This window comes from Pinus tabuliformis, chromosome 1_1 (genome assembly GCF_031772625.1).
Source record: "Pinus tabuliformis cultivar Carrire ecotype Pingquan chromosome 1_1, CPIR1, whole genome shotgun sequence".
Taxonomy (NCBI): domain Eukaryota; kingdom Viridiplantae; phylum Streptophyta; class Pinopsida; order Pinales; family Pinaceae; genus Pinus; species Pinus tabuliformis.
In genome coordinates, this window is record NC_142297.1 from 213,253,776 (window position 1) to 213,267,034 (window position 13,259).

A 13,259-nucleotide genomic window follows, 5' to 3' on the forward strand; every position below is an offset into this window, starting at 1 on the left:
TCCAAGATGTTATGCAAACCCTTTCTGCACGTGTATAATGTAAATAATCTCAGCAAATTTGTGTCATGTATGTAACAACCTAGGTAAACCTACTTTTCTAGTGACAATCTCCATTCTAGGAGGTTTTTTGTCTCACTAATCCATTCTCAGATGGTCGACAGAGTTTTCCTTCAGTCTTACCCCAAAGATGAAATGGATTTTGTCCCTAGGATCTCAGGCAAGTCCTAGTGTTTTAGATCAAGTCTATGTAAAAGTGATTTGGAAATAACCCTAACTATTTGGTTAGGTTATTTTATTACAAATTGTTTGGTCTGCTGGATTATATTTGTGTCGCAAAAATGGGTAGTCTGTGAGGGTCTATTACAAATGGGTTTTCCCCCTTATGATGTAAAAAATGTGAAAATCATGACGTAAAAGTGTCTTGAGGGTTGGAAAAATAATTTATCCCCTTATTGGTTAATTAATTAAATTTTCTGGCCAAAAATTAAATCCTAAGCCAGAAATTTAATTAATTCTAGGTCCTAGGTAAATTTAAATTCTCCAAAGACAAAATCGTCGGTCCTTAAAAATAAAATTTTAGAAGGTCCCGGGATTAAGGTAAATTAACTATTTTGCTAAATTTTAAACCTTTGATCCCTAGGGGTTAAGTCAAAGTCCAATTTCTTGGGAAATTAACTCAAAAAAATAATTTTTGAATTAATTAAAATACATTTAATTAAAAAATTCGAATTTCCTCGAGAATTAAATATTTCGACGGATTAGATTAAAAGAAATTTTAATCTTCATCAACGGTCGAAATTTTTTTAATGGTGTCAGTCGAACTAGTCATTGGAGGATTTATCTTTAAATAGAAAGTCATTTGTCAATCGATCAATCCGACCTTTTGAGTCGTGTGCTTAGCAAGAAGCTCTTGTGTAATCTTTTCTGGATAATAAAGAAAAACTTTGGGGTTAAGTTTTGTTGGTGTTACTCTTCATCGGAATATTGTAACATGTGTTGTTTTCATGCATAAATTTTTCTAAAGCCATTGATAATAGCTTCTAAAGAGTGATTTGAGTACATGTATCTTGCTCAGTTGCTGGGGTTAGAATAATAATATAAATTTTGAACGTAATAGCAGGTATCTCTATTTGTCTGAGTTTTATTCTTATTTTCTCGCTCTATTTTTAATAGTTGGATTGAGTTTGGAAGGGAAATCTTGATTTTAGATCCTCGGGTGTAAGGGGAAGTTTTCAGTGGGACCAACCAACTCCCAATCCATGTTTTCTAAGGAGCCCAGTAAAATGAATCTCAGGCTTATCATAAGATTTTTTGTTGGTGATTTGCGAAAGGTTTCGAGTTAGCACCTCCTTAAAATTTAAAATTTTAATTTGTGTGGGAAATTGATAGATCTGGCTGTTGAGAGACTTAGATTATCAGATCTGGGAACCGAGTTGGACTCATACTCCTCAGATCTGATAGATCTACCATTCTTGTGCAGTTTGTAAATTTTGTAATTATTTTTCTAACGTGGGTTTTTCTGGGTTTTGGTTTTTATCATTGTATATATTGTTTGGGTGGCTTCTTGTTGTCATGCAACTACAGATCTGAGGAACAAATTTATGTAGAGTCTAGATCTAGGCCCTGGAGGGTAAGATCTGGATCTCTGAGGTTTATCAACATACTTTTGCAGGGACATTATTTGAAAAATTTTGCAGTCCAAGGGTTCGAAAATTTTAAATTTGGACATCTTTATAAGGGTTTCAAGAATTCAACATTTTAACCAAAAAAATTCTGAAATTTTTAAGTTTCTGAGCTACCATTTTTTTCGCTAATCGGTTTTTTTTAATTTGCTGCCTGGGTTTTCGGGTTTGCTGCAAAATTCGAAATCTTTTAGAAACCTAGCTTCTGCTCCTCCATTCCTGCATTTTCGCTGCCCTCGAAACTCCATTAAAGCCAAAGTATTTTCTTTGCTATATTTTGTTGCGTTTCCCTTTCTCCCTCCTAACCCATTCACGTCCCTTGGCCCTCTGTGGTTGCTAACTCCCTAACCCTCGGTCCCTACAAGACCTGTCCACTGCTCTCCTCATTTCTCTGTGCTCCTCCCTTTCTTCCTGCGCACTGCAATCCGCTGCTCCCTCTCATCCCGTGGCTCTCTCCATCACAACCTTTTCTTCACGCAACTCCTCATCCCTTCCGTTGTCTCAATCTACGTGTTGTCGCCGTCCTGCAAGCCCGCGGTTCCTCCTCGCTCAAATCTGCACCCTTTCTCTCGCAGCCCTTCCCTCATCCATCCAACGTTGCAATCGTTCCATTCCGTCAACCGGTAGTTTCTCTCCATTCCGCCGCCGTCAAAGTATACCTGCACACAAGAATTCGATACCCAAACATTTCGACCTTTTTTATTTACTTCATTTGTATGTGTATGGTTAGATTTAGGTTTTCACTTTTTATTTATTTATTTTTTATGTTAGGTTAATTTAGTGAGTTAGATTTCGATTTTATTTGGGTTGAGTTTCATTTTGATTTTGTTTTCATTTGACTTTTTTTTTTTTGGATTTCTCTTGTTTACTTTAGTTTAGTTTTCTTAATTAATTCAATTTTATTTTTCTTTACTTTTCAATTTGTTTACGTTTGATTTTATTTTATTTTCATTTTCATTTTTTTAATTTTGATTTTGATTTCATTTAAAAAAAAATCATTAAAAAACTACTAATTAAAAATTTTCATTTATGTGACTTTAAAATTCTTAAGAGAATTAAATCAAAAGGTGATTTGCGCTTTCACAATAAAAAATTTAATGTGGCCTATTGCCCATTAAAATTTCAATTTATTAACCCTTTTTTTATTTGATTTGTTTTACTTTGGTCACATTAAAAATTTAATCTCTTCATTTTATGACATTAAACTAATTGCCTAAGGGATAATTAAAATTCAAATTTAAAGTTCCTTGGTGTCATTGTTGAGTGTAAAATTTTAAATTTTGTGGTAGTAATTTCTCTATTGTCAAGTGCGATTAATGTTTTAAAATCATTGGCTATAAAAGAAAGATAATTATTTCTAGATCTGGGTTATTGAATAAAATCATTTTTGATCTAGAATCATTGCTTAGCATTTAATTTTCATAATTCTTCATGGGATTTAATTGCTAGAATATATTGCAGTTTTGGGCGTTTACATTTAATCGTTCATGATCGTCACCTTCGCCACATTATAAATTGCTCTGGGTAACTTGTTCTCATTTAGTTACTTGAATATTCAGGCACTAGTCTATAATCATTTCTATCTTGTGGTTGTGTCTTGTGTTTAATCTATTCATCTCAGTTAACCAGGACTCATTTACATTCGTCAAGTTGTCCATCTTTAAGTCTCCTAGAGCCTTTGTTTCACAGGCCATTCTCATTCATTCACCTTAAAGACTACCCCCCTTTACTTGTCTAGGAGAGAGTTTAAACAGAGTGAGTAAGGATTAGAGTGACAGCCCTTACTCTGAGCGGTGTCGCGGTGCCTAGACACTTTGTGCGACAATAGGGGGAATCCATCATTCAATCTTTTTGGGGTAACATTGGATAGATTGGGGTAATTGGAGGGAAACTTGTCAAAGAAGCCAAATTTGGGGCAAATTGGAGGGAAACTTGTTAGCTTCTCAAATTATAATTAGGTGTTGAAATTGTGTAGCATTGGGAGGTACTCCCACAAGCCCTTGGTGCAAGGCTTGTGAGAGAGAAAACCCACAAATGTGATGTCCGGGCTTTGTACCTGAATTTGTGGTTTTTGACCCAAAGGAACAAAAGGAACATGCTTGAAACCCAAGAAAATGAATTTAATGAATTTAATTTAATTACGAGTCAAGTAAGTTCAAGTCGGCCAGCAAGGCCAACAGACACACCACCTGGGGTTTCACACCCCTTGGACTACTATAAATAGAAGCCAGAGGATAGGCTAGAGACATGCATGAAGGACATCACTTGTGTGTGGAGAGCTAAAGGAGGAGCCGTAGTCAACTGGAAGAGAAGGTTGAGCAGCTAGTAATTCTGTGGAGCAGGGTCGACAAAGGTTTAGGCTTAGTTTTGTGGTGTCCGCAGACATGCCAGGTTGCAGGGTCCACAAATCTCCTAAACGGGCCACAACCAATAGGGACAAGCCGAGCTCAAGGAGACACAGGCCGAGGCAAAGGGAGCTAACGATATAGGTTGACAGCTAAGGTCTAAAGGAGTAGACCTAGTGCCAAAAGAGGATTGTAGAAGGACTGGTTGCCAAGGACAGCAACAACAAGTAAGTATAGTTGTATATTTATTGTATTTTATGGGCAGATAAGAGCCTAATGGACTAAGCCTCAGTCCTAGGTTATTGGTCAAACGATAGAGTTTATTTATTAGCATTGTACTGGGGTTCTAAAGGGCCATGTTCCTTGGTACAGGAGCTTTATGATTTTCTTATTAAAGGAGTGATAAAGAACAAGATTTGGGCATTTAACTCTTGTGAACTATCATTGATTTTATCATTGTTATATTTCCATTGTGCAAGTTATTTTGAAGTTAGGAACCGCTAGTTTACGCTTCTAGTTAAGACATAGACGAGACCTAGGGTGCGTGGAAATTTTAACATGGTTTCAAAGCAACTTTGAAGGGTAATTGGATCAGAGTGTGCACATGGATCAACTCTAAGAGGAAGCTGAGTTGACTTGTTGTTGAATAGCTTGTTAAAAATGATTTTTGGCTTGAGGTATGAGGATCGATTGGATGGGTTTTCCAACTACAGTCCATGGAAGGAAAGAATCAAGCTAGTGTTCTTGGTGAATGATCTACGGGAATTTGCCAACACTAAGATCACCCCGCCAACCAATGTGGCAGAGTTGGCTAGGCATAATAAGTCAGATGTGAAGGCCAAGTTAATCATCCTTAATGGAGTCAAGGATCACTTGATAACTCATCTCACCAAGTAGAACACTGCATGTGATATGTGGAAGGCTCTAAAAGTGTTGTTTCGAAACAAGAATGAGAACTAAAAGACGGTACTGAGAGAGAGCTCTGGGACATCAAGATGACAAGTGGAGAGAATGTAAATTCATATCTTACAAGGGTTCAACAAGTTCATGATGAGCTTAGTGCCATTGGTGACGATGTTCCAAAATGAAAAGTTTTGTAGATGTTCTATGCTAAGAGCAATTTCACTTTTCTCACAGCAATCATACAAGTAGATAAGCAAAATGCAGATAGAACATATAAGCAGATCTTACAGAAGACAAATCAGAAACAAGAAAAATGTATGTGTTCGTTTCGGCGATCAACAGGATGCTTCAACCAACAAAGTCTCCTTTGGTCAGCCAGCCCAGCATGTGTCACAACAACCCTCCAACCAGCATGTGTCACAACAACCCTCAACGCTGGTCAAACTTCTGCGAAACCCTAGCAGCAGAAACATCCTCTTCGTCCTTCCCACGTGTGGCTGAAATTCGACCTCCAGGTAGCTCGTACTTTTAGGATGAGAGAGGAAGATGTGAGTTGTGTTGTCTTCAAATTCTCTCCAACTTTTCCTGTATATATATCCATCAATGAGGGTGTGTGACACATCTGTTGGGCATGTGAGCCTACATTACAAAACTGGCTGACCTTGCACATATAATTTATTAAGAATAATAAATTCAAAATATAAGTTCTGCTCATCGGATTAAGACTATTTTTATATGGATTTTACACTTCTCAGAAAGAGGAATCCAACAAAAATATTAGCCTCTTAATCTGAGCATCAGAACATGGAGTTTGGACCTAGTTGTCCAAATTTAACACTCCCTCTCAACTAGGGAGAACTCCATCTATTAGTGCAATTAACATCGTGAGTCATCCCGCCGAAACTTGCTTTGCTGGCTTCTTTATTTCAGAACAGAAGTGGGTCAGTCACAAAGACATCATTCCCCGACTGACATAATCAGTCCAGAGGTCCCAGACCTCACAAATCTTGATCCCAGATCAAGTGGTTGGACCATGCCATCCTAGATAGAGAGTACGGCAATCTCTGATGCATCCATCAGTCTTTGCTAATAGTCTCTAGCTTTTCCACACCTCATTGGCCAAATGAGAGGTACTTCCCATGAGCCCTGAACTCAATGGGTAGGATGCATACGGGGCACAGATTAAATGAGTGGCGAACCAGCTCAATAATCACAAGGGTGGGGCAGAAGCATTATGAGTGCTTATAGCTCCGAGAAGCTATCCCCAAAGCCCCCCAGAGCTCCCAGAGCTCATCGTCCAACAGGACCCACATCATAGGGTCTTTCCACGACACCAAGACTCTCACGGAAGGTTAGGAACTTGACCTTCCCCAGGGGCTTAGTGAGAATATCCGCGACCTGCTCATCAGTTCCTATATGATCGAGCCTTACGGCGCCTCGCTGTACCATATTCCGAATAAAGTGGTACCTGATATCAATATGCTTGGATCGGTCGTGGAACACAGGATTCTCAGTCATACGAATCCCACTCTGATTATCACAGAGTATTACAGTGGTATCTAGCACATGTTGGAACAGCTCACTAAAGAGCTTCCTCAACCAAACTGCTTCACAACAGGCCATACTAGCAGCAATGTATTCGGCCTCCGCGGTGCTCAAAGCCACCGACTTCTGCTTCCTACTCATCCATGAGATCGAAGCAGAACCAAGATTGAAACAGCATCCAGATGTGCTCTTATGATCCACCACACTGCCAGCCCAATCGGCATCAGTATATCCCCGGAGTATCACACTCCCGACAGTGTATCTCAGCCCATGGTTTATCGTGCCCCGAAGATATCTCAAAAGATTCTTGGCACCAACCTAGTGAAAATGATGAGGCTCAACCATCTGTTGACTCAAAGTATTCACTGCAAAACATATGTCCGGACGAGTGTTCACTAAGAACATCAAAGCTCCTATGAGTTGACGATACTCAGTAGGATTGGCCAAGATAGGCCCTGCAGCGCTGCCACTCAACTTTTTTTTAAAGTTGAGTTCCATTGGTGTCGACACAGACTTACAGTCCACCATCCCAAATCTTTCCAGAAGCTTCACAATATACTTTCCTTGAGAAAGGAAAATCTCTCCAGGTCTCTGCCAGACCTCCAGGCCTAGGAAATAGTGCATCAGTCCTAGGTCTTTCATCTCGAACTCAGCAGCAAGCTCCCTCTTACATTGATGAATGAGAGGGTCATCATCTGTCAGGAAGAGGTCGTCCACATACAGCACTAGAATGAGAGGCTTTCCTTCCATAACCTTAAAGTAAAGGTTTGGATCAGCATTGCTTCGAGTGAAGCCCAGCTTCATCAAGTAACTATCCATCCTCTCATACCAAGCTCTGGGTGCTTGCTTTAACCCATAGAGGGCTTTCTTCAACCTGCAGACATAAGTGTCTTCGATCTTGAACTTCAAATCCCAGAGGTTGTTCTACATACACCTCTTCCTTTATTGCACCATGCAGAAAAACGGTCTTGACATCCATCTGATGAAGACTCCATCCTTGCGTAGCAGCAAGGGCTATGATGGATCGGATGGTGGTATATCGAGCCATAGGTGCAAATATATCGTCATAGTCAATTCCTTCCTTTTGAGAGAAGCCACGGGCAACAAATCTTGCCTTAAACTTTTCAGCACTCCCATCAGATCCATGTTTAATCTTGTAGAGCCATTTAGTGGTGACAACAGATTTGTCCTTCGGTCTCGGGACCACATCCCAGACATCATTCTTCATAATAGCCTCATATTCTTCATGCATAGCATCCTTCCAGACTTGATGCTTGATGGCTTCCTCAAAAGATCCAGGTTCAGATTGTATAATAGTACTCATGGCAGCTAGATACCCTTGGTATCTACACGGCTTCTAGCTTTCTCGGAATGTTCCCCTTGGGGCAGCATGACCCTCAACATCTTCGAGGGTGTCCCTGAGCCATGATGGCTTCTTTCCTAGAGAAGGGGAAGGATCAATAGGGTCCATTGGCCCTTCAACATCAGGCATAGTCTCATCCTGGGGTTCTTCCAGATTTCCAGGTCTTTCTTCATGGTTTTCTTCTGATCTAGGAAGATCTACTACTTTCTTCAGGGAAGCATCTTCGTCAAAAGTGACATCATGGCTTATCTCTACTTCCCTTTGACCAGGTTCATAGACTCTATATGCCTTAGAAGTCTCACTGTAGCCCACAAACATTCCTTTCTTCCCAGTAGCATCCAGCTTACTTTTTTTTTTTTCGGCACATGAAAATAGACAGGACATCCAAAAATTCTAAAATGTGAGACATCAGGTTTCTTACCAGAGAAAACCTCTTCGGGAGTTTTGGAGTCCAAAGCGGAATGAGGGCATCGGTTTTGAATGTACACAGCAGTATTTGCAGCTTCTCCCCACAGAAACTTTGGAAGACCCTGGTCACATAGCATGGCACGGGCAGCTTCCACAATAGTCCTATTCTTGCGTTCAGCAACACCATTCTGCTCAGGAGTATATGCAGTGGTAGTCTCCCTCTTAATGCCAGCTTCTCTGCAAAAGTCTTTGAACTCATTTGACTCATATTCAGTGCCATTGTCAGTCCTCAAAATCTTGATCTTCTTTCCGGTCATATTTTCCACCAAGGCTTTGAAGGTACGGAACCACATGAAAGCCTCATCCTTCTTTTTCAAGAAGTATATCCAGGTTTTGCGAGAGAAGTCATCAGTAAATGTCATATAGTAAGAACATCCCCTCAGGGACGTTACAGGCAACATACCGGAAAGATCAGAATGGACAAGTTGCAATATCTCAGATGTCGTTGTGACACTTGAGGGGAAAGGTCCCCTTGTATGTTTTCCTTCAGCACAACCCTTACATACACCTTTATGATTATTTCCAAAATCAGGCATCCCTCTGATACCATCTGTCTTCAGATGGTATGTGATACGCCACGTGCTGCCCTTTTAATACAATCATGCACGATCACGGTACAGTTGCTTTCTACATGTCAATCAACAGATATACCTGCGCCTTTATTCGAGAGCTTTAATGCCCGAATAATGCTGCGCCACCATACATAGATTCGCTGCTCGAACCAGCGCAACCCTTCACTGTTTACTTAACATACCAGCGTATGTAAATCTGCGTACATGCATATTAGTCCACGTGTCGCTGTCTGCTCCGAGGTACCAGCCTAAAATCCTGCATATATAAATTGGCCACGCGTTGCTACAGGCTCCCACGTCCCCGGCGTACACATATACTTAAACCTGCATAAATATACGTCTCTATCCACGCATCAGTTCATCGACAACCTGACCACGTGTCACTTCCAGAACCGGATTGCACTTTGTGTATGCAAGCGTCAGCACTTGACAGACCATCCACCAATCTACGCATTACATATACTCAGTCAACCATCGACGCATGCTTCGACATCCCGCCGTTCACGCGTACTTCTGTAGTTCTGTAAATTCCAGGCCACTTGGCAGTCGCAGATCTCTGTCCACACGTTGTTTTACTCAGACCTTCGTGAGCTTCTACGCCGGCGCATCTATATAAACCTGTATATATATTATGTCCACGCGTCGTCTCAGCAGACCCGCTTTTCCTTCAGCGTCTACTTCAACCGTCCCGACATAACATATGAACCGGCATATATATTACAGTCCCCGCGTATATTTCTTCCACTGCCCACGCGTCAGATTATTAACGTCCGGTAAATTATCACAGACCTCTGACCGAAGCCTGACAATTTACTGCATATGTGAATTCCTGCGCGGTTCTGGAATATCTATCTTCGTGACAGCTGCCCATCAACTAACGCAGGCCCTGTCCACGTGACAGATTCTCGACCCACCCGCGCAAGATCCTTACTCCTCTGTGTTTATCAGAAGCCGGCAATCTTATAGCATGCGCAAAACCCCTGCGCGTTAATTATTCATCTAATCCACGCGGCCACACACCCATAGCCACTGCCGAACTCAACCTGCAAGATATTTCTTCTGCGCTACCCTCCGAATGAACCCGAACACTCATCCGACCTGCGCAACCAGATGATCATCTCTCACTGTCCCACCGAATCTCGAACAGGAACTTTATGCGACCACCGCATAGATTAGGCACATTAGAACTGCGCCCTTTCTCCTTTGAGATCCAAAGACCCGATGATTGATATAGATAGAGTTTGTCTTCACCTCAGCTCTGATACCATGTAAAGTTTTGTAGATGTTCTATGCTAAGAGCAATTTCACTTTTCTCACAGCAATCATACAAGTAGATAAGCAAAATGCAGATAGAACATATAAGTAGATCTTACAGAAGACAAATCAGAAACAAGAAAAATGTATGTGTTCGTTTCGGCGGTCAACAGGATGCTTCAACCAGCAAAGTCTCCTTTGGTCAGCCAGCCCAGCATGTGTCACAACAACCCTCCAACCAGCATGTGTCACAACAACCCTCAACGCTGGTCAAACTTCTGCGAAACCCTAGCAGCAGAAACATCCTCTTCGTCCTTCCCACGTGTGGCTGAAATTCGACCTCCAGGTAGCTCGTACTTTTAGGATGAGAGAGGAAGATGTGAGTTGTGTTGTCTTCAAATTCTCTCCAACTTTTCCTGTATATATATCCATCAATGAGGGTGTGTGACACATCTGTTGGGCATGTGAGCCTACATTACAAAACTGGCTGATCTTGCACATATAATTTATTAAGAATAATAAATTCAAAATATAAGTTCTGCTCATCGGATTAAGACTATTTTTATATGGATTTTACACCTCTCAGAAAGAGGAATCCAACAAAAATATTAGCCTCTTAATCTGAGCATCAGAACATGGAGTTTGGACCTAGTTGTCCAAATTTAACACAAAACTTGAGTTAGTGAGGACTACCTTGAAGTGCTTCTCAGAGCAGTGGAAGCCATTCATCGAAGGAATAGTATCACAAGAGAATCTTCCAAATCAAAATAGGTTATGGGATGATTTCATCCACAAAGAACTTTAGGATGAGGATCTTCAATAGAAGAGTCCCAATGATGACAATGTTGCTCTTGCTAGTAAACTAAAGAAAGGCAAAGGGATGTTCGACAATGGCAACAAGAAGAAGGAATTGAGCAAAGTGAAATGCTTTGCATGTGGCGACCTTGGTCATTATGAAAGTAAGTGTCCGCATCGGAAGAAAGGAGGGAATAAGAAGAAGTGGGAAATAGCAATGTTGATTTCGCAAAACAGTTTTGTTGCACAGAATTTGTCAAAGTTCCAAGGAAGCGGAAGTGCCAAATTTTTTCAAAAAGATCGGAACATCTATCAGCAGTCTACATGTCATTATAAACCCATTTTGCATGTTATATAACGTAAATGATCTTAGTAAGACCTTGAGTATATGTAACAACCTACGTAAGCCTATAATTTTGATGACGAATTTCATCCTAGGAGGTTTTTTAACCTCGTTGATTACCTGTGTTTCTAGACACAGCTAATCAGAAGAATTTTTTCCCTTCAGCTTAAACCCTAAAGCTAGAGTGAAATTTATTGTCAAAATCTTACGTGAGTCCTAGTATTTTATTCAATTCTGATGTAAAAGTGATTTGGGAATAATTTAAGCTAGTTGGCTAAATTATTTTATTACAAATCACTTGGTCTACTAAATCATATTGTGTCGCAGATTGAGTATACGTCTTGAGGGTCTAAGTCAAATGTGCATTCCCCCTTTGAGAGTTTTAAATGGAAATCTTATATATTAGAGGGTGGAAAAATAATTAAATCCCCTCATGTGTTGTAAATTAATTAATTTTTCTGGCAAAATAAAATAAAATCCTAAGCCAAAAAATTAATTAATTAGAGTCAAATTAAGTTGTCTTAGGAAAATTAATTCTCTAAGTGGAAAAATTCGTGGGTCTTAAAGGAATCAATTTTTAAAGGTCCTCCAACGAGGGAATATTGTATATTTAAAAAAAAATGGACCTTTGGCCCTTAGTGGTTAATTCAAAGTCAACTTTTTTAGGAAATTGGCTCAAAATTAAATTTAAAAGATAAATTCGAAAATTCCTCAAAAATAAAAAATCAAGAGCCAAGATTATTTTGACAAAGATCAAAGAAACTAGCCGTTATTTTTCCACTTGGAGGATTAATCTATAAATTAGAGAGGCATTTGAGTCTCTAGCGCCTTGATCTCTGGCTAGAAAATTGTTGTTGAAGCATCTTTGTAACTATTGTCCTGCTGGGAACTATTTCTTCTATCATAATAAAGAGTTTGGGGTGCAATTCAAGGTGTTCTTACCTATTTATTTGTGGTATGTGTTGACTACAAGCATCTCTATGTTGTGTTGAATATTGGTAAAATCTGTTTTTCCATTAGATGGAGATAAAATCATACTATTGATAGTTTTGGGCTAATCTTAGGTGGTTTGGTTCCCCATGCGATTTAACAGATTATTTTTTAGATAAATACAGTGCTTGTAGGTACTTTAGTCCTTGGCCTCCAAGTTCACAAACTTGGGCAGGAATCACTGTTGCTTGGATCCTAAATATTTGTATGGTGGATTAAATTTTCTCTAAGGCTATAGTATACATTGGGGTTTCTAAAATATTTTTAGTCATTCATCAAAGGAAAAAACTCCATAAAAATACTTTTCTCAAAGTTTAAAATTTTCAAAACCCTTGTATATTTGTGGATCATGTAAATAAAATCTAATTTGTAAATTATTTTTTCTAACGTGGATTTTGGGGTCTTAAGTATTTTGCGTATATTTGGGGTTTGGGTGTTTTATTTTCATTTTTCGCAGGTTAGATCAAGGGATCAAGCTGAAGCAGAGCTAGATCTAGGCCCTTGAGGGTAAGATCTAGTCTCTAAGAAATTTTGCAGGGCTATTCACGGAAGATTTTGCAGCAAAATTAAAATCCAAAAGGAAAAAAAAATGAGATAAGGGTTTTCAGTTTCAGGCCTCCTGGGACCGGATCCGACCTCTCCAAGGCCAATGTCAGCCTCTAAGGCCCCAACGCCGGCCTTTTAGCCCCTGCATCATCCTTTTTCAGCCCTTTTAGGGCATGCCATGAGCCCCAGAGGCCTCAGCCTCCTCTCCAAGCCCTTGCACAAAGAGTTTAAGGCCATTTCTGGCCTAGCCATGGCCTAAAGGAGCCTTGGCCTGCCTCTGGAAGCCTAGACATCCGCCCCTATGGCTAGTCGTGGGCCTTTCAACCCTTAAACCCTAGCCTTTTCCCCTAGAAGCCCCAGCGTTGTTCCAGGTGACTCCAGAAACACACACAGGATAGAGGACTCAAGAAAGCTCAAAACTCAAAGTGATCAGAATGCTTTCGAACCGGGCCA

At 40.1% G+C, this 13,259-nt stretch overlaps 1 protein-coding gene across 1 annotated transcript in view; it reads right to left on the minus strand.

The window, feature by feature from the left end:
- LOC149212293 (pre-mRNA-splicing factor ATP-dependent RNA helicase DEAH1-like) overlaps positions 1-13,259 on the minus strand; it is a 445,368-nt gene that overhangs the window by 415,923 nt on the left and 16,186 nt on the right. The gene's annotated exons all lie outside the window — the stretch shown is intronic.